This window comes from Ursus maritimus, unplaced genomic scaffold, assembly GCF_017311325.1.
Source record: "Ursus maritimus isolate PB19 unplaced genomic scaffold, ASM1731132v1 scaffold_7, whole genome shotgun sequence".
Classification (NCBI taxonomy): domain Eukaryota; kingdom Metazoa; phylum Chordata; class Mammalia; order Carnivora; family Ursidae; genus Ursus; species Ursus maritimus.
Window position 1 is genome coordinate 16,941,328 of NW_024426885.1, and position 21,157 is coordinate 16,962,484.

General features: G+C 47.9%; 1 long non-coding RNA gene across 2 annotated transcripts in view; it reads right to left on the bottom strand.

Annotated features, from left to right (window-relative positions):
• LOC103657274 overlaps positions 1-16,172 on the bottom strand; it is a 40,223-nt gene extending 24,051 nt beyond the window's left edge. For both annotated transcript variants that reach the window (XR_005833322.1, XR_566794.2), the window contains exons 1-2: positions 16,062-16,172; positions 4,013-4,117 (exon numbers count right to left, since the gene is read on the bottom strand). This is a non-coding gene — a long non-coding RNA (uncharacterized LOC103657274). The remainder of the gene's footprint in view (positions 1-4,012; positions 4,118-16,061) is intronic.
• Between the last annotated feature and the right edge of the window lie 4,985 nt (positions 16,173-21,157).

The following is a 21,157-nucleotide window of genomic DNA, read 5'->3' on the forward strand; positions in this document are numbered from 1 at the left end:
CCATATGTGTGGCGATTAGCATGTGGCTTGGAACCAGGCAAACAACGGAGGTAAGCTGGAGGGGCGAGAGCGCCTTCTGAGTGTCCCGTTCCCAAGTTTTCAACTGGGCAAAATCTTCATTGGCAGGGGTTTCTGCTGCGTGACTATAGACTGGGTCGTTGAGAACCTGTGTCTAGCCTATGGTGGTAGGGGCAGAAAAACCCCACCGGCTTCAGCTCCAGCACATCCGAGTCTCAGTCATCGCACTGACGTTTGCCAGCCGTGTGATCTTAGGCAAACTACTTAACCTCTCTGGACATCTTTTGTCTGACCCATCAAAGGGATCTCATCACCAACTTGCAGTGCTCTTGCAGAGAAAATATGTCTCCCTAGTAGAAATCCAATACATGGCTGTGGCAAGTGTTGCTAGCTTACCAATATCTATCCCTCCTTTCTTCCTTACCGACAGAATCTCAATTTTGTTCAGGGCAGCAGCATATCCAGCCAAGAAAATCCTGATTTCTCAGCGTCCCTTGTCGGTGAGGTATCCATCCGACACAGTTCTGGGCAGTCAAAAGGGGATGTCTGCTGGGTAGGGCTTCCTGAAACACTATGGTTTTCTTGATTTAAAAAGAAACAGACTTTGCAAGGCTTTTGCCTTTGGCCTTGCACACTCTTCCTTCCCGGGACACAGGTGCAAGGCCTGGAAGTGTGGGAGCCGCCATCTTGCAACCATGAGGACAAGCCCCACACAGGCTGAGGAGAGTGGGACAGAAGGGTTGAGGATGGGGGGGAAGGTTTATGGAGTTGCAGAGCAGCTGTACCAGCTTGAGTGCCTCCCTCAGGCCCTCTTGTCGGGTGAGAACAATAAATCCCCGTGCATTTAACTCATGCTTTCTTGAGCTTTCTCTTACATGTGGCCAAGCACAATCTCTCTGTGATACCTGCTGATTATTATTTCTTCAGGCTGGCGCAACAAGCCTTGGAAAACCGATGGAAGTCAGAAAGAAGAGGACACTGGGAGAAAACCACCTAGCCTCTGATATTTCAGGACCCCCTTTATCTGGCCATCCACATACCTGAGCTTTTCATTTACATAGACTTCTTTGCTGATTTTTAAATCGGGGCTTCCAGGGAAGTAGAGTTAAATTAAGGGAGATCAGAGGCAAAGATAGCCACGGCTACTATATAAATACCTGTCTCCCTCCTGGAAGATACTGGAGTTAGTCAACTCCAAGAACAAAGGCAGTGTCCAAATGCAAGAACTCTTCTGGATCTGGCTGCAACAACCTTGCTGAGTGCAGGAAGTAAATGTGGGAACCAACAGGCCAAAAAATAATAATGGTAATGAGATTTTTAAAACTTCATCCCTAATAAAGAAGCCTTTGCTGAATTCTTATGCCCTGGAGAAATAGCCCGGAGTATTTAGGCTTATCCAAAGGGACTTAGCGGGAACTTGGGAGAAGTGCAGGCGTGTCTTAGCTAAGGTTGGGACGGGACCCCTTGACCCAGTGGAAGAGCTAGGACGGAGCCTTCCATTGACCTTTGAAGGTCAAGCTACTGGCCCATAGCTCTGGACAGTGCAGCCTAGAGGCCACCGCTCCAGGAGGATAGTGGAATAAAGTTAGTCGCAAATGAGCTAATCACCATTAATGTTTCGGCTGAAACTGCCAGTCTGACATCCTTCCTAATGGCTGACAAATGTCAGGGTGACTTGTGTGCTTTTTTTGTTAATTGAATTGGTTAATTAGGTCCCAGAGGCCTAGCTGCTAATTATGAGCTACAGCCGAATATGAGCTTTAAAAAAAAAAAAAAGATGCAAGGAAGTTAAAACAAAAGAGAAAATACACACCCGTGCACACACACGTGCACACACACACTCCAACTCCTTTGTGTTCTTTACAATCTGTACTGTTACCTTCTCTTAATTTTTGACCTGCCACATGTTACTACCTTCTTGATGTGTTCAAAAAAAAAACCAAAAAGAGGGCAAGAAAAACTCCAATTCTGCCTTTTTCCATGAGGAGCATCTGTTCAATCAGTGCCTCGTTCATTAATTTTCTGCCAATTAGCAAGAAAAAAAGGTAGACAGGGAAGGGGGAGAAAAAAAGTCCAGATTTACTGCCTCATGCCTTACTTTGTGAAGATAGTGTTTTCAAAAGCTCCACATCGCCTGTCGTTTGGGTGAAGCGGCATTTAACAGTCTCAGAGACCCAGCAGCGACTTGTTGGTGTTCAAGAAAACTTCCCCAAAATCTCAGAGAACGGGCCCCAGACACCGAACCGCCCGCACGGTCCATAGAGGAGGATCTTTTCTCAGAGGTAAATACAGTGACTTCTAGCTCAGGGAGGGCTCTGGGAGTTTCGTGCTGGAGGTGTCTCCAAGCATCTCCCAAGCGTCAACCGCATGGGCCTGGGGTTGTCTTTGGTGTTTGCTTTCCATGAGGGGAGATCACTACGGGCAGTTGGACGTCACAGCTTCATACCCCCAGTTCACCCTGCTTCTGGGGGCCGGCAAACCCAAACTGTCTGATAAACTGGCCGCCATTCTTTGGGGGACAGAGGAATGACGAAGAACCTGAGGGAAAGGAGATGTGCTCCAAGGACCTTTGCGGCAGAATCAGAATTTGCCAGCTTCTCGGGCTCTGGCGGCCATACATGGAGAGGGGTGAGCTGCTCAGAACAGCACTTCCTGGCTCTCAGAGTCTTGGGCTGGCGGAGGCTGGGATTTTGAAAACATGTGGCCAGAAGTTTGGGGACTTGAAAGATGTGTGTGGCCCAGACACCACTTGAAACCATCTTTCCCTGACAGACCAGGTAAACTTGACTCACATTCCCAATTCCAGGCTGCCTCCCAGCTCAGTCACGAAGGCCAGAGCCCTCCTCCCAGTTTCTCCCAGTTCCCAGCCTCCCTCACCCTCCACGAAGTCCTGTGTTCCTGGGGTGATGCCTCAGGACGGCCACAGGCTAGATTTTGGTCCCTTGCTGTTCTCAAGGCTTTCGATCACAAAGGCTTTAACTTTTCTGAAGACTTGAGAGGGAGGGGCTGTGACCTACACAGAGCTTTCTACTTTCTGTGGCTTCTCCTCCATTGCTCCAGCAACTTCCTCTCTCTGCCCCCACCCCCTGCAAATCCTTCAGAATTTAGAGGGCTATACCCGATGTCTGGCTGACAGTCACTGAGACGCATGCATGGAAAGCTCAAAGTTAAAAGAAAAGCTGCATGTTTTGCAATGATTCCACCTGTGTCTCTGCATTTTTACCAGCAGGTGTGTGTGTTTGTGTGTGTGTGTGTGTGTGTGTGTGTGTGTGTGTATGCACATGGCAGCAAGCATTACACTAGCTTGGACTACTTGGCTTCCTCATGAGCAAAGCACCTAGGAAGAGTCTTCAAGGAATCATGTTAAGAATCTATGGGGACAGCGGTGAGGTTGAATAGAAAGGGAGGACAAGACAGTGGTAGGCAGTGTAGGTCACTAGTCAAGGCCACGCCTCTGTGCCCTGAAGACCCAAGTCCAAATCCTGGCCTTGACCCTCACTAGCTGTGAAACCTTAGACCAGTTCCTTCCACATCTTTGGAACTCAGGCTTTCAACTCCAAGATGCAAATAATAATGGTCCCTCTGTGCTAGGCTTGCTACTGGGAATAAATGAGAAGAGGTCAGGAAACATCAGCTACTATATTTGCTTTTCTTGCTAACTCCGTTTCTTTGAAATCTAAAGTCCACAGAAATATCAGTTACACCAGGAATTGAACAGTATCTTTAACCTGGTTTGTTTTGTTTATGCTTAAATTATTCTCAAGTTTCTTTTACCCATCTGGTAGAGTGGCTTCTGCTGAACTTTCTCGAAGAGACTAGAGCTTTTATGACTCTTAAACCCAGAGAGATACCAAAATTGTCTTCAGATTTACTTTGGGCTGTGCTTTACCCCAAGGGGTCTTACACAAGACTCAAAGGAGAGGTAGAGAACAGAGAAAAGGGGTGGTCTGGTTTCAAAGGAGTTGAGTGGTGTGACCCATCCCACCATTCATACCTTTCTACAGAATCTCTTCCAGGAAAGACCTGCATCATATGCTCACTGTGGGAAGAGGAGCTCGGTTCTGAGAGCCCAGGTTTCTTTGAGTGTCCTTGTTCCTTTCTGCAAAAGAAACCCCACAATTGTTGTTTTTTTGGTGTCATCATTAGCTTAAAGGGAAGACAATTTGATCACCTCGGAAGGTAGGGGAACAGATGTGGTGGGATGCCCAGGACTGAGGGGGTTCTTGGGACATGGGTCTTTCAGTCCTCAAAGAAGGAAAGTTCAGGCAAATCCAGATGAGTCGGTCAGTTCCCTGGAAGGCAGATTTTTAAATTGTTTGTTTGGAGAGTCATTACAGGTGGGGGAGGTGCTAATCCCAAAGCACCCAGCCAGTTAATAAACTCGGTAAAACCCGGGGCCTCTCAGTGCATCATCAGAGGCTAAATGTGTATATGTGGCTTGGGCAGCTGTCATGGCAGAAGTCCTAGAAACACATAATGTCTCAGTCACACAGCACAGGGGCTGTGGGGACTCACCCCCTTGGAAGTTGGACTCCCATTTAGGAACTTGTAAAAATGAAGTCCTGAATTAACCAAGCTGCTTCCCACAGATTGCTTTATGAAATGCAAAGAGGAGGAGATGGTTAAGTGACAAGGGACAAAAACCCAAAAATCCTTAGGGCTCTTGTGGACATTGCCACCTGAGGCACCACCCGAGGGAAGTCAGCATGTTCTCACGTCCTGGTGCTGGTGTAAAAAGAAAGGAGGTTTACATCTCTCCACAAAGGAAAGAGAGAAAACCACACCAGGGGACGATGCATTGAGAGAGCCTCAAATACGCCAGTCTGTGGATTACACAATATTTTCATTTAATTCTGAGAATCTTGAGAGGTTGATGCTATGATTCATATTTGACAACTGAGGAAATCAGGGCTCAGGAAGAAAAGTAAGTTCTTCAAGTTCTCTCAGTGAAGAAGTGGTTGACCTGGGAATTGTAATAATAATGATAACAATATTTTAAAAATTATTTATTGATGTATTTGTGAGACAGAGAAAGAGAGAGAGTACAAGTAGGGGGAACAGCAGAGGGAGAGCAGGCTCCCCACCGAGCAAGGAATCCGACAGGGGACTCGATCCCAGGGCCCCGGGATCATGACCTGAACCGAAGGCAGATGCTTCACCGACTGAGCCACCCAGGCATCCTGATAATGATAATAATTTCATAAAATAGCCATCATAATGGAGCAACAGTGTTTCTTAGGTCTTAGGTATTAGGCTACATACACCCTTTAATGTTTAATCTCATTTAGTTCTGAAACAGCCTATTTAACAAATGGATAAATTGGGAATTTGAGGGGTTGCGTAAACCACAGGCGGGCACCCAGCCAGTAAGGAGCAGAACTGGAGTTTGAACCTGTGTCTGTCTGGCTCCGTAAACCATTGCCCAACCCCCTTGACCCATCATAGTGTTATAAAAACACTTTTGTACTTGTTATCACATTCAACCATGGAGACATATTTTCTAGACTTAAAGAAGGAAGCCAAGAGAGCTTCTGACTTGTCTCAAATTGTGGGAGGCTGGCAGAAAACTGACTCCGAATCCAGCTCCCCAGGAGAACCATGGCCCTATGGGTCCATTGGGAAAAAAGACATTCTCCCCAAATGGTGGATTTCTCCTCTTGCTGCCACAGCGAGCTTCTTCAATAACCACATCAACCCTGTAGGTGAACAGTGACTCAGAACGGGAAAGAAGGTGGTGATACCAGAGGGCAAAGACCAGCGGGACGGAGCCCCTGCCCACCGCAGCCTCCTCCCCCAGACCACGCATGAAGGCCCGGATCTTGCCTGCGCACGCAATATTGACCTGTCGGTATTGATGCCCCACCCGCTGGGCTGCCTTTCCTTATCGATAACCAATGGCAGTGCCTAAAGTTCAAACACCGCTGGGCGGCTTTCATGTTTGTAAACAGTATTGATGTGCATAAATCAGGGCCCATCAGACCGCAGGATTAAACAAGGACGGGAGGCAGAACATTTGGGAGATTAAATCCGGAAGCAGCTAATTAAAATAAGCTGGGAATGAAGGCATAAATGGTGGCCAATTAATGTAAATGCCTTGCAAGCCTGGACACCCCAGTACCCCAACCCGGGCTTTCCCAAGCTCGTGGCCAATAACGCTGCCTCTTTCTCCTTAGGATAAAACTGGTCCAACTCTGCCTTTGACTTACTCCCCCACCACAGAGCCTCGGAGGCCAGCCACCCACAGCAAGTGCCAGGAGAGCAGCGCTGTCTGAGAAGACTGGGTGGTCCGTGGGAGAAGACAGACATCTGACATCATAACTTTGACCCAGGATGCTCTGATACAGCCTAGAAAACAAATGCTTAAACTTTCCATTAAGAAAAAAAGTTATTAACAAGAATTGTGGAAACAGCAACACTTCCTCCTCCACTCCGATAGGGTTAGTTTTGAGGACAAGGTTGGGCTCAGGGAAGGAGGGAGGTTCAAGGCTCAAGGCCACTTGTCTTCATTACTTCTTAATTAAAAAAAAAAAGTGTTTTTGCATTATGATGGCTCAATATCAAAAGAGCCATGTTGCAATGTCCTTGATTCACAGCAGCCTTGTCCAAAGGTCCCACCGTGCTGTTGGGGAGGCCTACAAGACCAGGGCTGCAGCCAGTTGCAGTTGGGGTAAGGAACCTCTTGCCCAGTGGACTGCTCGGGGTCACAGCTTGAGAGCTGTGATCATAGGGAGGTAATTCCTGCTCTTGCTGGTGACACACTTTCTCCTTTTCACCATCTTTAGTGTGGCTTCATTCAAAGCCAATAAAAATAATGGCCAACATTTACTCCATACTGACTGTGTGCCAGGCACGATTGTGAAGCGTGTTACATGCATGAGCTCACTTAGTTTTCATAAAAACCCCAAGAGAGGCAGCAGAGGCACATGGATGATGTTATTGCCGTAGTGACTTTGTTTCCCCAAGCGGTCTTGGAGGTGGGGCAAGCAACGTCAGTCTGATTTTGATTTGAAGAACATGAGCTGAGGAGTGAAATGATTTGCTCACAGTCGGAGGGGGTGCCTCACAGAGAGCCCTTTGGGGGCACCTCAATGCCCTACTTACGAAGAGGGGATGGCTGTGTTTTGCCCCAGGCTCCATTTGCCATGACCATTTTCTCCAACATGCTTCCAGAAGCATCTTTTTTGGCCTGAGGAAAGGACAGACTGCTTCCCAACATTGGGCTTTCATGAAAAACAACAAAATCAAGTATTTGAAAGAGCAAACAACTTTAAAGGTGCATTGGGGCTATTAGTCCTACTAAAGGAGCTGCCCCCCAAGACAGACCCAAGGCTGCTTTTTCTTAGCAGTCCCAGCAAAGGTCCCCTCCACTGGCTTGAGTGGCAAGAAAGCTGCATTGTATAAATGCAACTAAGATTTCTGGGAGTGGGGGAGAAAGGGAGCGAGCGGGTATGTGAGGGAGCGGTATCATGTTCCTGGTTTTAGGTTAGCTCCAGGACTGGGATGCTTAACTCATGTGGTTTTTCAAGATTAATCATAAGTTACAACAAGCTGCTCCCCCTTGGGGCATTTCATCTGCATCATTTTCTCTCCCAGAGGGTTGAAGGAAGAAAAATATCCGCTGCACAGCTTTGGAAATTAGTTGCTTGTCACTCACTCACTTGGAATGGGATTTGAATCTCATGGCCTTTGCTCCAGAGTGCTGGACGAGCTCCCCGTTAAGTAAGAGACGTGCAGCTGGAGAAGACACTGCTGCCAAGGCACTTAGAGTGAGGAAAGCCAGTTGTGGGCAGCTCAACGGTAACGTGAGCCCCTGGCTTCTGAGTGCCATCATTTATCTGCAGGTCCCCAGGCACCTTCAAAACTAGGCATTTAGCCCTCCCTGTGCATCTGAGGATCAGGGGAAACAAGCACGCCCCATGCTCCGTGGCAATGAAAGGTTGTGGTTATACTTTGGGGGGAGGGAGCTTTCTGTGCGGTATTCAAGGTCTTTAGCAATCCAGGTGGGGCAGCCTTCTGGATACTGGCCTGGCTGGAAGGTTGTTGACTACCTTTCGGAAGGGTGACCCATTGTCCAATGTTATATTACACAAAGTGTCACAGTGAACGCAGGCTGGGTGGAGTCAGTGCCCATGGGAGATGGATCTGAGGAGCGGATCATGTCGCCATGGTTCTCCAGGCACGAGATCCCTATCACCTGAAGGAGGACCTCCGCCAGAACGTCAGCGTGGCGAGTCCATCAGGGCCTAAGGCCCCAGGCTGATGCTCAGTGCTCTGAACTCAGAGAGCTGGGAAAACTGGAATGGAAAACCAGGAAGGCACACGGAAACTATCTCACAGCCACGGATGGGGCAGACATGGTGGGATCAGGTCAAGGCCGGGCTCCTCTGATCTAGGACAGCACTACTCTTTGCACACCCACCTCTGGCCAGTCGAGGTTGCAATGTTCTGCCCGACTTGGGTGGACTGCTTCAAGCACGGGGCTGATGCCAGGAGCTGGAGAGAACGGGCCTACGGGCTTGCCAAGACACAGTAGGCCACCTCCTGGGCTGCTGACTGAGATGTCACTGCTAAGTGGGGAGATGCATCAGAAGTTTGACGAAAACCTAGCTTCTTCAGGAAGCAGTGTGTGCAACTATGTAGCCAGAGGGAGATCTATTTACTTCACAAAAGCCAGCCACTCTAGAAAACTACTCATTACTTCATTACTTACTGTCCTAACTCGATGATTGCCTTTGCTCAACTAGACTTGGTCCTGATTAAATTTTGACCATTTACAAACCCCAAATCCACCAGAGAATGCTCAGAAAGCTGTAACAGTTTCTGATTGTCAAAAATGAAAGCATTCTGGGGTGCCTGGGTGGCGCAGTTGGTGAAGCGACCGACTCTTGGTTTGGGCTCAGGTCTTGATCTCAGGGTTGTGAGATCGAGCCCCACATTGGGCTCTGTGCTCAGTGTGGAGTCTGAGATACTCTCTCTCTTTGCCCCTCCCTCTCTCTCTCTCTCTTTATAAAATAAATAAATTAATCAATCTCTTTTTTTAAAAATGAAAGCATTCAGAGTTAGCCCATTAATCCAGACCAAGGTTTGCTCCCATGACCTGGCGCCAACCTACCTTCTCCAGCATCTCCCACCCAATGCACGAGCAGAATCAGTGTACTTGCCGGGACTCAGACACATGAGGTGGACTCCCCCCTCTGCCCCTTGCCGGTGCCATGCCTCTGGAGTACCTCTTCCTCCCCACCCCTACTTTTTATTTCCCAAATTTCATCTCCTTCTGACCTCATTTGCTACTGTCGATTTGTTAGCATCTCCATAATCTTAAGAAATTGAAAGAAATAGGAGGTATATTTGTTAGGGCTGCCATAACGAAGTGTCATAAAGTGGTGGCTTAAACAACAAAAAATATATTGTCTCACATATCTGGAGGCTAGGAAGTCTGACATCAAGGTGTTGGCAGGGTTAACTCCTTTTGGGGGCTTTGAAAAAAGTCTATTCCAAGCCTCTCTCCTTGGCTGGCGGATGGCTACCTCCATGTTCCCGGGGCATTCTTACTGAATGTGTGTCTCTGTGTCCAAATGTCCCCTTTTCATCAGCACAGCAGTCGTTTTGGGTTAGGGCCCACCCTAATAACCTCGTTTGTCCTTGGTGACCTCTCTAAAGACCCTATCTCCAAATAAGGTCACATTTTGAGTTACTGGGAATGGGACTTTGGCATATGAATTTGGCAAGAAGCAGAGTGGGGGCACAACTGAACCCATACCAAGAGGCATCAAGGGCTAAAACCGCGCTGCTCTAGCCCATGACCAGAAATATTTGATTTTGTGCCGAGAGAGCTAATCAGGACCATATGAAGAAGACAGGTGCGTGCTAAGACAGGAAGCAGAGGCCACCATTATCAGGCCCCGGCACTCCTTCTTCTAAAAGAGCAAATGTTTCATAAAGGTAGAGGGTGGTAAGAGGTACAGATCTTGTGCACGGAGGGTATGTTTTATAAAGCACACTGTCTCTGCTAGGATAGGCTGGGTTTTGCTGTGGTAACGTACAACCCCACAATCTCAATGGCTCACAAGCAAAGGTGTGCTTGCCGCTCGCGTCACATGACCCCTGTAGGCCTTCTGCCACTCTGCTTCACATTGTCCTCACCAGGGGACCCAGTGATAAAGCAGCTTCTAACTGGGTATTTGCCGACATTACAGAAGAAGGAAAAGACATATGGCAAACCAGGCAGAGTGCTTAGAGGTTCTCCTTGGAACGGAGCTCGCATTTCACTGGCCAAATGAAGTCACCTGGCCAAGTCTGATGTCAACAGGCAAGAATGTAGAATCCTTCTGCAGGAAGGGTCATGGCAAGGAGAGGCACCGAATATAGGACAGCAGAAAGCCAATCAACCACACCAGGATAAGCACCGTGACCGATGTCTAAGAGAAGCAGCTTCGGGTGACTTTGGGCTGCCATTTCATTTCTCTGGCCCTCAGTCTCCTCATAGAGTAAATAGGAATCATACGACTACCTTTCCCTTCTTGCCAGGGCCATTAAGAAAATTAACCATGAGATTAAGTAGGAAACTTCTTGGCGAATGATGATTAAAGCACCCCAGAGACAAAGGCACGCATCTGCTCAATTTGGGATATAAAGTTAATAGTAGTTCATGTCAACTGCAAAGACAGTGGCCAATGACAAAGTGGGTCTTTCCCCTGAACTCCTGGAAAGGAGGGCAGCCTGGTGTGGTCAAGTGGGTTCAGCAAGGCAGTCCCACAGATGTGGCCCAGACAACTGGGAGGACCAGGAAGGGATGGGTCGTCGTGCTGGCATGTGGGTGCATTCACCATAGTGGATTCTTTCCTTCCACCAGCTCCCCTTATGTTCCCATGTTCCTGGCTAGTGCAGGTCTAAGTATTGGTTCACAGTAAAGGGAAAGAAATAGGACAGTATTGCCACCTACATTTGGTAACTGAGGAAGCAGCCTCGGAGATATTAAGCATCGTGGTTAAGGTCGCATGATAAGTAAATGTTCCCACAGCATCTCCTTGAAACACTTTACATTCATGAGTATTTAATCCTGGTAACAACGTTACGAGGCAGGTGCTTTCACTATTCCCATTTTACAGATGAGGAAATCAAGGCACAAAGATGTTAAATAATGTCTCCACTGTCACACAAGTCATAAGTGGCCAGTCTGGGGAGAGCCCTGGGGTTGAACATCCCGAGAGGTAGGTTTTTGTCCCCATATTTTAACAGTTCTGAAATGGGGACGAGTCTTTTAATTGATGGCATTATCATAACTGAAGAGTCAGCATTTTTCTTTCTTAGTCGTATATAAAATAATGATGCCTCTTCAAATGGATGACATCTTACTTAGAATCGATGAAATATGAGACATGATCTCTGCTTGACCTCCCCTCCCCACTTCCCTTCATCAATTTGGAGATTTAAAAATGATTCTTCCTGCTGGATGGAGGGGAAACTAGAAAGAGATTCTATCAGCATTCCTTCCCCATCTCTCCAGCCCTCTGGGCACAAATGCAAGAGATGCCAACAAAAAGTGACCTAGTTAGGGCACCAGACAGCAAGCGTGGCTGTGGCGCGTGTGCTGGATGGGGCGTTTGGGAGAGGGTGGGGCCGTGCTGGCCGGCACTTCACGGGCTCCGAGTCCTGGCCCGAGAGCCCAGCACACAGCGCCCACCTGCGGCCCCGGTGCTGAGGGCCGACCCATTCTCCAGTGTGCAGATGCGAAGCCAGGAAACACAGAGAGGAACTCAGGGCAACTGTAGAAGGGGTGTCTAAGGCACTGTTCTTACTGAACAAGACACGAATCTGTGTCCATTTCTTGGGGGGTAAATACTACCACATGTGCCTACAACTCTCACATCATTTAGTCTGCGCTGACATGAATCCCCCTGGAAGAGTTAGCATTTGGTTAGGTAAACGTTTCCCCTCTCCCTCCCCTCTTCACCTCCCTCATTCTCCATCAATATCTTGCAGATGTTGGAACAAGCCGATGACTGACTCGGTTCCCACACTGGAATGCCGGCCTGGGGAAGAATGCAGCAGAGCCTTCTGGGGGCCTGCGACCCTCGGCTGCGACGGGCCTCCAACATTCTCTTGCTCGTGCATCGAGCCTTCGGTGCTCGCTGCCAAGTATTAAGTGCTTGTTCCACAAACCTGGTGTAGATTATCAGTTTGCCGTATAGATGTAGCTAATAGAATTAAATAGTTGGCTCCCGACCAGTAACAGATGTGTTACATATAATGCAACAATAATGAGATTGAAACCACCATGTAATATCGAGGGAAGAGTGGAGGGCGACTTGCATTTCTCCAGTTTGGAAGGCAGCTTGAAGGAAAAAGAAACTAGAACGAGTGGCCATTTATGTGCATTGAGTGAATCTGTGTGTTTCAGGTTCCCCAAGGGCTGTCTTTCACAGCCCCGTCCTTGCCCACGACATGGGGCGAGAGGCAAACATGGTGGAAATGCGGATGTTTTGTGCGGGAGGTGGACTGATCCACCTTGATGACCTCCTACCTATCCCCCCAACCTGCTGTCATCCAGTTTGGGGACCCAATAATGAGACGATAACAAAATACAGCCAGATGAGAAAAAACCGACGAAACCTGAGCTCAGGTCAGCCACGTGGGGAGGAGGAAGGCAAAAGTGTAGACAAGGACAAAGGAGCCCCCTTGTGTCCCCACGTGGGGTCTCCAGCTCTCTCCTGATGGTTGTGCAGTTCTAGAAGCTCAGAACTAGGATGGGCCAGTCCCTGGGGATCATCTCCAAGGGTTGACAGCTCTGGTTCCTGGGACTGCTAATCAGAAGACCCAGAAGGGAGTATGTCTTCAAGTGAAAGGGTAGCCAAGCTCAACCCTGGAGGTCAAAGGGCAGCTACAGACACGGGATTCCTGCTATACAGTAGTGTTTCATGTGAATTCAGAGCTGGGGTTTTTCTGAGTGTTTCAATCTGTTGCTGTACCTTCTGTCTTTTTCCCTCACTGCCCCCCTTCTCTACTCTTCAATATTAATGTCTCTATCGGTTAGTTATTCCTGAGTAACAAAAAACCCCAAAGCTTAATATATGCTTCCCCCACCTCCTCAGGGTCTAAGGGTTAGTTCGGCTGATCTGAGGAGCCTCCACAGATCTTGGCTGGGCTTGCTCATATATCTGCAGACAGTGGTGGATTGGCAGTGCCCTGGCTGGCCTAGGATGGCCTTAGGTCCTCATAGCTCCTACAGCCCTTCAGTAGGCGAGGCTTGCTATGTTCCTACGACAGGGTCAGAGTTGGAATGGAGCGGGACTCTGGTTGTGCTAGAGGGTTGGTGGAAATAGAGCCACACTTCCAAACCTCTATTTGCCCCACATCACTAGCATCCTAGTGGCCAAGCAAGTCTCATGGCTAAGCCAGAATCGGAGTGAGAGGAGCTATGAAGTTACAAAGGGTAAAGACATACAATAAGGGAGGCCATGATGTAATCAACCTACTCCAGTATCCTTGGAATTTTCCAGAGGTTGCCTGCAGATTAGGAACGGTTCATGGGACAGGTCAGTGACACACCCTAGAAGCCCAAGGTGTCTTTCAGTCCATCCAAAGAAAAGGTCGAGAGGAAGGTAGTCCAGTTTCCGGTTGCCCCCACTTTGATTTTCATCTTCTGTGTTCCTGCACATCTACTTTGGGATTGCCCCCTTCTCTGCTTCTCTTCCTTCCCCCAAAATACACATATACGCTCAGGTGAGACCCTGGTCCAATTTCTGGGGCTCCTTCCTGCCACAGCCCCTAAGAGAATGGGTAAGACACAGAAAGCCTGGGTGTGCAAACACAGAGAGCTGCAGAGAGCTTGAGTAGCAAAAGACAAAAGATCAAGATGAAAACAGACTTGATACAGAGAGGCATCCAGATAAGACAGAGCTTCCCTCTTGCCCTGGGCCCAAGGGCACAACTGAGGCCAAGACACGATGGGGGTCAGCAGGCCCGCTTTGTCAGGTGAACAAATCCAAGAGTAGCATAGTCAAGAGTTCCTAACAGCACCAAATGGTCAGGCTAGACAAAAGCAAAAGAAACTGCTGGACCCATAATAATGGCTCAATGGATATTTGGGGACTGACTGGCAAGGAAACTATTCTAAGAAACCAACAGAATCTCAGACAAAGATTTAGGAACAAGGAGAGTCGCTGAAACATGTTTGTAAGAGTGGAAACAAACCAAATGTTCAACAATCAGGAGATGATTAAATAATTTATGGCACATCTATATCATGGCATAGGATGCAGCTATTTAAAATGATGTTTTAAATTAAATATTTATGACTGGAAGAGAGGCTTACCATGTAATTTGAAATGAAAAAGCAGGTTACAAAACTATATGCAATATGATCCCAAGTAGGCATAAAATAAGTGTGGTTTTAACAGTGGTTTATGGGAGATTTTTGCATCTTTACGCTTTCTATATTTTCCAGGTTTTCCATAATGAGTCTGTATTTCCGTTATGACTCTAAGTAAAACTGAAGTTCCTAAAAGAATGTGGATCTGAAGTTTGAAACAGGGACCAAAATATTAACTTCTTGTTCATTTTCAGGCATCCCTTCTATACTCTCCTGTGTGCTCCTGTATTTTCATTGGGAGTGCTCACCACACGTCATATGTAGTCGGTGGCCTCTCATCTCTCTTCCCCCACAAAATGTAGACCACAGGAAGGCAGGAGTTTTGCCTGTCTTGTTCACTGATGTGTCCCTAGCAGTCACCATTTCCTCATAGATACCAGGCCCTCAGGAAATATTTGTTGAATGAATGAATGAGTGAGTGAATCAATAAATGAATGAAACCACTCAAAGGGAATTCTGTTTCCCTTTTACTATGTCCTGCAGCATCAGCATCAGGAGCAACTTGACTGATCCACAGGGAGAAGTATTAGGAGCAACTTTGATTTGCAAGTACTCACTGCCTCCAATGGTTATAGATCGCCTGCTGCAGACTTAACTTGGTACCAAGCACTACGGGGGCAAGAAGGCAATACTTACCTAGACAGAGTATATTGCAGGACAGAGTATATTGCTCAAAGCAGGGGATTTGGGCATAGAACACAAAGAAAGGCTCAGTGGAATATGACTGCTATTTTCCCCTTAGACGCACCTTCCCGGAGAGCTTCAAGAACCAATACAGCTGTTGCTGGTCCCCTGCACCATTTGGGGGTCAGGACCAGAAACCCCACATGTGTTCTCCCCATCCATCCCCTGAAGTGAATGATGCACAGTCCAGACCCCCGCTCTGTCTTGGGCTGCAAGGAACGAACCCGTCTCTGTCTGTGGCCCACTCTTCAGGCCCATCAAGAGAACCCGTATTTTCTGCCTCCTTCTTCTTGTCTCTGCTCTCTCTTCTCCTAAGTCCTATTTTGAGCCCGCCCCCTTCCCCCTTAAAAAGTCTCAGACACCACAAGAAAGCAAATGAGTAATGTCAGTGACAGGAAAGGAAGAAGAAAGTGGCCGGCAAACTTAGCCAGAGAGGGGACATTCACTGCGTAAGGTCCCTGAAAGAGTTCCTAAGAGCCACATCAGAATCTTCACACCCTTCTTTACTTCAACCTGCTTTTCTGCACCCACCAGTGCTTGAGAATGAAAAAAATAGGTGTTTTCATCAGGGGTCTTATTGGTCTCTTGTTTCATTATAAGCAAAGTTTACCACGGTCGTGTGAAGTACGTACACGCAGCACTTCCCTTTCTGATAACAATGACTACTGCTTATTGAGTGTGCTGTTGACCAGCCAGTGTGCGAAGGACTAAATCTACCCGACTTATTTGATGACCTCCACAACCCGCGAGCTAGTACTGTTAATACGCTTCATTTCCCAGACAAGGAAACTGAAAGTCAGAGATAAGTAATTTGCCTGTGGTCATCCAGTTAACTTCTTCTTAGACCGATCTGGAAGAATAACCAACACCCACAACATTATTTCTATAAGGAAATATCTATTCCTGTTCCAGAGGACCCAACACAGCCACACCCACCCACCCGCACGCGCACACACACACACACACACACACACACCAGGAATACAACCTGCTTCTGCTCTGCTTTTTAGAGTCGTGTACAACACTTCAGTCACTGTGGAAGATTCCAATTCAAGTGGCTTCTGGTGACAGCTCGATAGAGCCGCCTCTGGATTAATGCAAGTTCGTGTCCCTTCCCAGCCAAAATGATTGGTCCACGAGGTGAACCTATCATGTGAGCTGGACCAATCGGGTCCTCCCCTAGGATTTTATAAACTGTAACTGGGAAGGAGCCTGACTTTGCCTCCTATGTCATCCCTGAAAAGCTATGAATATGGGGTTGCTGAAGGCTGCCCGTGTATAGGACAGCCTATTTATAGGAGAATAGAATGAGGCCAGGAAGAGAGAAGCAGAAGCTAGCAGTATCGGAGAGGCAAGGAGAAAATGAGACTGAATCCTGTTGTCCCCAAGCTCTTTCAGTTTTGTGAGCTGCCCCCTTAACCGCTTCCTTCTCTTTACAATTGAGGAAGTGGAGCAGGGACAGGGGAGATACGTGCTGGAGGTTATGCACTGAGCTGGCGGCAGAGCCCAGAGCGCAAGTCCCTGCCTCCCAGAGCTGTGCGCCTAAGGACACCCGTGTGCCTGGGGGACTGAGGGCAGGAACAAGCCGAGGGTTGAGAAGGGAGAAGGGGGGATTGCTCTGTGCTTTTGGTCACGCCCATGGCTTAGTGAGCCGTGCTAAGCACGTGCCCCAGCTCCATGCCCGCTGCCTGCCTGGCTCAGTGGCGACCCAGTCGATGCCTCATTAACTGGATCCACCTGTGGGCACTTTATTTAATTATCTCAATTGGAACGGAGTCAAGATACTGGAGCTAATGTCCTTCCACTTTCTGAGAGCTAATTATCACCTGTAGCTTGGCCCCAGGCACAGACGGAAGGAGTCACCAACAGCACTGTCACTGTGTTGACTGAGTGGAGAGCATTCCCTCTCAGTTTGGTGGGAAAGGTGAGTTAAACATGACAGAGGGTCAGAAAGCATCTGGTCCACTGCCCGCCTCCAGAGATTAGAGCACTGTGCCCTGGGTCGTCTATTTCCATCACTGGCCTGGGCATAAGGAAGTGCCCAGGATCCTGGCCCCTGAAAACAACCTCTAATGGGGCAGTGCTGCGTGCCAAGCCCTCCTCCGCTCTTACTGCAGGTGTGCACAGGAGCTTTGAGGGTATTTTTACCTGCGCCTCTGCCTGCGGAGGGTCTCTTGGCTCAGAGGTGATGTGACTTGCCTGGAGGTTCACGGGTAGGCAGCTGGGCTAGGATTCAAACTTCAGTCCCGTTAGTGTTGGAGGCAGAACTTCCCCTTGCCCCTCTGCCTCATGGTGGGTAACTGATGACCTTCTGGGTGCCAAGCACTGTGATCAGTTTGGGAAATACAGAGGTATTTACTTTATATATATATCCATTTCCTTTAAGGAGCTCGCATGAGATTTTTTTGGTATTAAAACAATTAGACAGTCCTGATCCCCTAAGAGCAAGGAGCCGCTAGAAGCATTTTTTTAAATAATAATCTTTTAGGGGCGCCTGGGTGGCTTAGTCGTTAAGCGTCTGCCTTCTGCTTGGGGCGTGATCCCAGAGTCCTGGGATCGAGCCCCGCATCAGGCTCCTCCGCTGGGAGCCTGCTTCTTCCTCTCCCACTCCCCCTGCTTGTGTTTCCTCACTCACTGGCTGTCTCTCTCTCTCTCAAATAAATAAATAAAATCTTAAAATAATAATAATAATTTTTTATTATGTTATGTTAGTCACGATACAGTATAGCCTTAGTTTTTGATGGAATGTGGAATGTGGAATCAAAAGGGACGGATTTGATTTTCAGCTCCACCCCTCCCTAAATGTATGATCTTCCCTCAATTGCTGATCTTTTCTGACCTCGGCCTCCCCACCATGGAACATCTACCCTGTTTCACAGGATTGCCAGGAGCTCAAATCCGATGACCTATGTAAAAACGCTGTTTACAAAGGCACGGCTTTGTTTGTTGCGGAAACTGTTCTTCCTGGATGGACTCCAAGGCTGGCTTTACTCCTCAAGGAGACAGAGGCTTGACTGTAGCATAATTCACAAGTGAGAAGTCTCGGCTTATGAAGTAGGGCCGAGAAATGGGAACGAGGTCCCTGCATGGGACCCTTTCTTTCTGCTTTACACAGATCCAGTGGTAAGCAGAAAGAGTTCCTCTGGGTCTTTAGTTTGACCCGCTGGTCGAAAATAATAAACAAAAATCATAATTTGCTCACAGACTTTCTGCAACAGGAATTTAAGATGATTTCCTCCCATCTTGGCCCAGGAGATTGTTCGAGGGGAAATTTTGGTCTCATTAAACACATTATCATGAGTCATTATAGTTGTCCCCTTCTTCATTTGTCATCCATATATCAGGAGGGTATTGGAGGGGTGCCCTTTAGGCAAGAAACGAGATCGCCTTTACTAGGCCAACTTGCCAGGTCACCTTACGCAGACAGAGCTGCAAGCATGAGGGCCCATGTGTCTGAAAATGCTCTTGACGTCAACAGCTAAGGAACTTACTCAGAGTCATACCCTCCGTACCTAGGATGACCAACTCATCCCAGTTTGACCGAGACATTTCTTGTTTTAGCTCTGGAAGTCTTGCTTCCCAGGACCCCCTTCAATCCCGGGCACAGGGGGCCAGCTGGTCACCATACCCACACTTGACATTGGGGCAGACAACACAGTGGGACTGAGTGGACTCTGCCACCCAACAGGTGCCTCTCGCCTTCACCACCTGTGGGGCCAGGTGTTGAACTTCTCAGAGCCTTTGTCTCCATCTGTACCTGGGGACGACAGCCGAATCTGCCTCCTAGATCATCGTAAGGACAAAACGAACTAATGTGGAAAGCACTCCATGCCGTGCAGACACATGTAACAATTACCCTTAGTTATCATTATTGCCTGGTGCTGGCCATCAGAAGCTTCCGGTCGAGTCAAGGAGACAGGACAACTACCTTAAGGGGTAGTTCAGTTCCTTCTTCCTCTTCTCTTTGCACCTCGCTTTCTGGTTTGACTTCCCTGGTTACTCCCTACTCCCCAACTCTGCCCCTCTGTTTCTTGTTGCCTCATCCAAGGATTCATGGTACTGCTTCCTCCACAGTGCATTATTCACTTCTTGGCAGGGAATGCTGTGCTCATAAGAATTAACATTTGGGTTTTATTTACTGGCTTACAAAGTGCCAGAATTGCATAGGGGATTCAGTTGCACAAACTCTCTTGATGGGAAATCAATGACAAATTGAGAAGAAGGGGGTCTTGAGGATCAAACAGCAAACCCTTCACAATCCTTGTTTGAAAACTCAGTCCTGGCTGATTTATTGCCGTTCCCAAAGAGGTGTGGGGGAAGGACGAAGTCTCTCTCTGGAGTCTTCTCGCTGACCACCAAATTGAACAGTTAGGCCCGTTCCCAGTCGTCCACGAGATTAGTCACAGGATATTTCATTTTAAATCCAATGGAATGTTTTCCTAAATCAGACAAGACTCTTTCAATGTTTATGGCTATTTTGCTGGAATTCTCTTTGGCTCCAGGAGGGATTTGAAAATTAGATACATTTCCTTTTGGTGACCTGGGGCCGAGCTGGAGGGAGATCAGGCCTGAGGCTTGGGCCAGCAGTAACTTGTCAGGCTTGTTCCAAGAAGTCTCTCCCATTGGCCGGCCTTCCCAAGCACCTGCAGCCCACCGGAGGGCCAAGCCAGGCACCTCATCCCTGCAGGCCCTCCTTCCCATGGTGTACCATGGGAGATTGGACACACAACACAAAATAATCTTGCAAAATTAAAAAGGTGGGGTGAGCTCGGTTCATTTGGCAGAGAGAAGGCTCACACGGGCTTCTTTTCATATCAGAACTTTCTTTTCGCCTGCATGGTAGGTAAAAATATCGAATTCGTATCAAAGTAACTGTGACCAGACGTTGCAGAATTTGTCTGATACAGTAGGTTGCTGTTTCACTTGTTCTTAACACACATGAAGAGATGAAAAGAGAGACAGTCACAGAGAAACGATGGAGATGAGATGATGAAGAAATAGCGAGAAATGTGAGTAATTGCCTAAAACGAATACTCTGTTCTCCAAAGCCTGCGGAGGCTTCCCTGGAGATTGATCAAAGTCTAAAGGTGTGTTTTTCCCATTTTATAATTTCAAGTGCGTTCTATTTTAATTGATCACTTCGGCCTCTTCCCTTATACACTTTTTATCTGTGGATCATAGAACCACCTCAAACGAGAAACAATTCAGCTAGTGGCACAGACTCGGAAGCCAGACGGCCTGAATCTGAATCTAGCTTCCGTCACTTACCAGCCGTGTGTCTCTGGACACGTTACTTAGTGTCGGTAATGTTTCCCCTTCCTCGACCATAAAATGTGTCAAGCAGTAGGACCCACCTCACAGGGCTGTTGAGACAAGTAAATAAAGTGTGTAAGCTGCCAGCCACGGCCCCGAGGCACAGGAAGTTCTGGCAAAGTGCTTGCTATGGTCAATCCTGACTTAATCCGAAGGCTGACATCCCCACCACTTGTGTTTCCAGTAGGGCTTGGCTGAGTACATTTCCTTGGGGAAGGACAAAAGCCCCGATGAAGCCAACTGGAGGTAAAGGACAGAAATCAACTGCCGGTTCTGTTTTATCAAGTATGTCCATTAGGATGTGCTCGAGTGCAAATAATAGAAAATTCAACACACAGAGGCCCAAACACTAAGGACTATAGTAACACCCCGCGTGCAGAAAATCCAGACGTAGCTGAACTTCCAAGTTGGTTCTGGCCGATCTGCTGGATTAGCAGCCAGTGTTCTTCCTATCTTTCCATCTGGCATCCATAGAATTGGCATCGTCCTAAGGCAGGCTTCCCTTGTGATTTTTAATTGATCACTTAATTGATTGCCATTGCCATATGGATGACAGTGGCAATCGGGGTGAATGAAGCATTTCTTTGCCGTATTGATCAGGAGATGACCTAGGGACACACTCTCTGGATACTTTCCATTAAGAAGACTTTCTCAAAGCCTCCAGTCTAGCTCTTCTCATATTGCATTGTTTTGCATCGAGTCACATGCTTGTTCCTGCACATCTCATTGGCTGGAAGGACGGGATTACCCCTAAAGCTGTGGTGAAATCAC